General features: G+C 44.1%; 1 pseudogene; it reads left to right on the top strand.

Moving 5' to 3' along the window:
• The first annotated feature begins 1,172 nt into the window (after positions 1-1,172).
• On the top strand, positions 1,173-1,923 carry LOC126493459 (chromatin target of PRMT1 protein-like; annotated as a pseudogene).
• The last annotated feature ends 1,758 nt before the right edge of the window (positions 1,924-3,681 follow it).

Raw genomic sequence — 3,681 nt, 5'->3', positions numbered from 1 at the left:
CATTCCTTTTTTTTGATGATCCTTAGTAGATAGTTATTTTTTCTTTTGTTTGCATTCAAACATCCATGGTGTCTTGAATTTTTTGAAGATGTATATTTTCCTGTAAAGATAAGAGCAGAGCACCTTACAACCATCTATAATTCCAGTTTCAGGTGATCTGATGGGTTTTTGGCCTTCCTGGGCGCCAGATATATATGTGGTACAGACATATATGCAGCCAAAACATCCCTTAACATCAAATAATGAACTCTTTAAAAAATAATTTTAATAAGAGAACGTCTGGAGTTGTCTCTACATGCTGTGCTTACACCTGCTATGTTAACCAGTCACTGTATCATTGTCTGAGAAGGGCAGAAAGGTCTGTTCCCAACACTCCAGCTCTATGGTTCTACAGATGGCTGGAATGGGCCTGCAGAGCAATAGCACCCTCCTAGTCTAGGGTCACATGACCAAGGTGCTGCTCACAACCGTGTTCTACCCCTACTGCACACCACCACACAGATTACATTCATCTATCCTGCTGCTAACATGGGACTGGCAGCCACAATTTCTTGTACCCTGGGGAAAGTGTTTGTGATTGCAGAGCCCAGGTTCCTGTTGGCTGTTAAAACGTGGGGGGCAGAGACGGGCTGTAGTGACACATACCTGCCACCCTAGCATCTGTGGAGCAGAGGCAGGAGGACTGACAGCTGCATGGTGAGCTCACACTTGCCTGGTGTTCTACTTGAGACCCTGCTTCAAAACAACAAAAACAGATCAGGAAAAGAAAACATAAAGAGCAGGTGGTAGCTGTTCTTTATTTCAGAGAGACCTTAGCTGTCCTAAAGTAGTTAATAAAGATATAAAACATCCCCCCCCACCAAAAAAAAGATAAGAGCAGAACCCTGGACACAGTCTCATTCTGAGATTCCTGGAGGTAGCAAGCAGGAGTTGGCAGTGCCCACTGGCACAAAGGAAAGGAAAGAAAGGGCAGGCCTGAAAAGCAGAAGGATCGGTGGACTAGATACCTAAGCCACCAGGAGTGAGCTTAGCATCATACGGTTTAGACAAGCACCTAAGCCAACCGCCCAGCAAATTAACCCAAGCGGTCCTGGTGAGCCAAGCTGCCCCGCGGCAGCCTCGCTGCGACGGGAGTGCTGGCATTCATCTCCTTCGATTCTCAGGATCTGAAGATGGCTGCACAGTTAGCGATGAAAGTGGTGCTAAAAAGAACCACCAAGATGTCTCTAAATGAGCGCTTTACTGGCATGCTGAAGAACAAACAGCCGATTCCAGTGAATATTCTGGCTTCGATGGAGCAGCAGCAGCTAGCCAGTGGCAGAAACAGAAGCCGGGCCCAGCAGATGGAGAATAGACCCTCTCTCCAGACAGCATTAAAACTTAAGCAGAGCTTAAAGCAGCGCCTGGATAAGAAGAGTAACACCCAGGCGCGATTAGGCCTACCCCAAAGGTGCCCTGGCCAGGGGAGCAATTGGAGGACAAGGCCTACCCATAATCCAGAGAGGTGTGCCCCGAGGAGGAGGACTACTTGGGGCACTTGCCACCAGAAGCCGGCTTAGGGGCGGGCTGTAGCTCCAAGGTCAAAGCCTGCTCCTACGAGGTGGACAAGCCTTAGCTGCCCCACAAATGGACTCAAGAAAAGGCGCTGTTCCAGGTCGTGGAGGTCCTGGGAGAGGGGGCCTAGAGCGTGGAGCTATGGATCGGGATCGTGGCGGAATCGGTGGTAGAGGTCGGGCTGTGATAGGTCGGGGAAGAGGGGACTGTGGAGGCCAAAGTCAAGGGAGAGGTGCCCTCACTCACCCTGTATTGACCAAGGAGCAGCTGGACGATGAACTGGATGCATACATGTCCAATCCTACAGGACACTTGGATGCTGAGTTGGATGCCTACATGGCACAGACGGATCCTGAAACTAATGACTGAAGCCTGTCTGCCTGCCCGCCTGCCTGCCCACCTCTTAGACTCTTGGGAAAGTCACATCTATGCATATGAAGAAATATCCTTGAGCAAACATGAAAAGAGTTCTGATTGAGGCTGGAAGGACTTACGCAATGGGTTGTGGACTTGCCTGCCACCAGTGGGTGCATTTGGTCTGTTCCGTTCTTTAGATACTGTGTGAAATAAACCCCATTTTCCTTTGGAAAAAAAAAAGAGCAGCTCCCTGCCCCAACCCTGGACCTTTATGGTTGTCACTGTTGTGCAGGAGCTGTCATTTCTCTTTTTAAAGAGATTTTTTCTTTTTAAAGCAAATCTTTATTAATTTTGATGGTATCCATAGTTTTTCTTGTGGAAACAAGAGCAAAACACCTTCCCCAATGTAGCACATCTCCTGATTTCCATTGTGAGGGTCAACACATCATGAAATACACTGGTTGATTCAATGTAGAAGTTTTTTTTTTTCATTATCCAATATCTCTCTGCTGCTGTTGTTCCTTTCTCATTAGTGTTAAGAAAATTCAAGGTTAGTAAAGCATTATGCCATCTATTTCTGAGGGGAGTTTCCATCCCTTTTTGTTCGTTTAGCACATCCTTTATAGTTTGATTTGATCATTTTGTAACTGCCTGACCTGTAGGATTATTTTGTATACCTGTAATGTGCTTTATATTATAATAGGCAAATAAACATTTTATTTTCTTAGATACATATGCTGGACCATTGTCTGTCTTTATTTGTGCAGGTATACCCATGATGGCCATAACTCCATAAATGTGTGATTACTGAATCAGCCTTTTCTGAGCTCAAGGAGGTTGCACATTGAAAACCTGAATACATGTCTATGGTGTGGTGCACATATTTTAATTTACCAAATTCTGCAAAGTGGAACACATCCATCTGCCAGATTTTATTCCTTTGAGTACCCTTTGGGTTACTCCCTGCAGGCAACAGTGTTTGGTTATAGAAAGAGCAAGTAGGACATCTCTTTATAATCTCCTTAGCTTGTTGCCATGTAATAGGAAATTCTTTCTTTAAACCTTCGCTATTGACATGATGTTTTTTATGAAATTCTGAGGCTTGCAACACACTTCCAATCAATAATTGATCAATTTCTGCATTACTGTGTGCTAGAGGACCTTGCAGACCCGTATGGGATTGGATGTGTGTTATGTATATAGGACAAAGCCTCTTCCTGATTATGTTTTGCGCTTGAATGAATAATGAAGTCAGTTCCGTATCATCTGGTATGAATTTAGTGGTTTGAATATGCAAGACAACTCTTTCTGCATATTGTGAATCAATAACTATATTGAGAGGTTCTTTAACATCCCTTAGTACCATAAGAATACCATATAATTCTGCCTTCTGGACAGAATTATAAGGGCTTTGTTCCATCTTACTTAATTTTTCTGATTTGTAACCTGCCTTCCCTGATTTATTTGTATGTTAAGCATGAAGTGTTGAAATAACCAGGCTAGCTAAGGATAAAACAATTATATTTTATTTATTATAAGGGGAAAAACTCACAAAACAGGAAACGAGAAATCCAAGCACAGTAATGTCCTGTGGAAAAAGGCACAGAGAGAGTGAGCACCTGGAGGTTAACACGTTTTACCTTGGGTCCCAGCGAAGCCATGACTTAACTAAGACCCACCTCTTAAAGATGTTTGGCTAACAAGATTCCCCATCAATTTTATGTGCATTGGTGTTTTGCCGTGAGTGTCAGATACCCTGGAACTCGAGTT

The sequence above is a fragment of the Alexandromys fortis genome, unplaced genomic scaffold (genome assembly GCF_014885135.2).
Source record: "Alexandromys fortis isolate MF-2015 unplaced genomic scaffold, M_Fortis_MF-2015_v1.1 scaffold_326, whole genome shotgun sequence".
NCBI lineage: Eukaryota > Metazoa > Chordata > Mammalia > Rodentia > Cricetidae > Alexandromys > Alexandromys fortis.
Note: the sequence above shows the minus strand (reverse complement) of the source record. Positions and strands in the feature narration are given on the sequence as shown.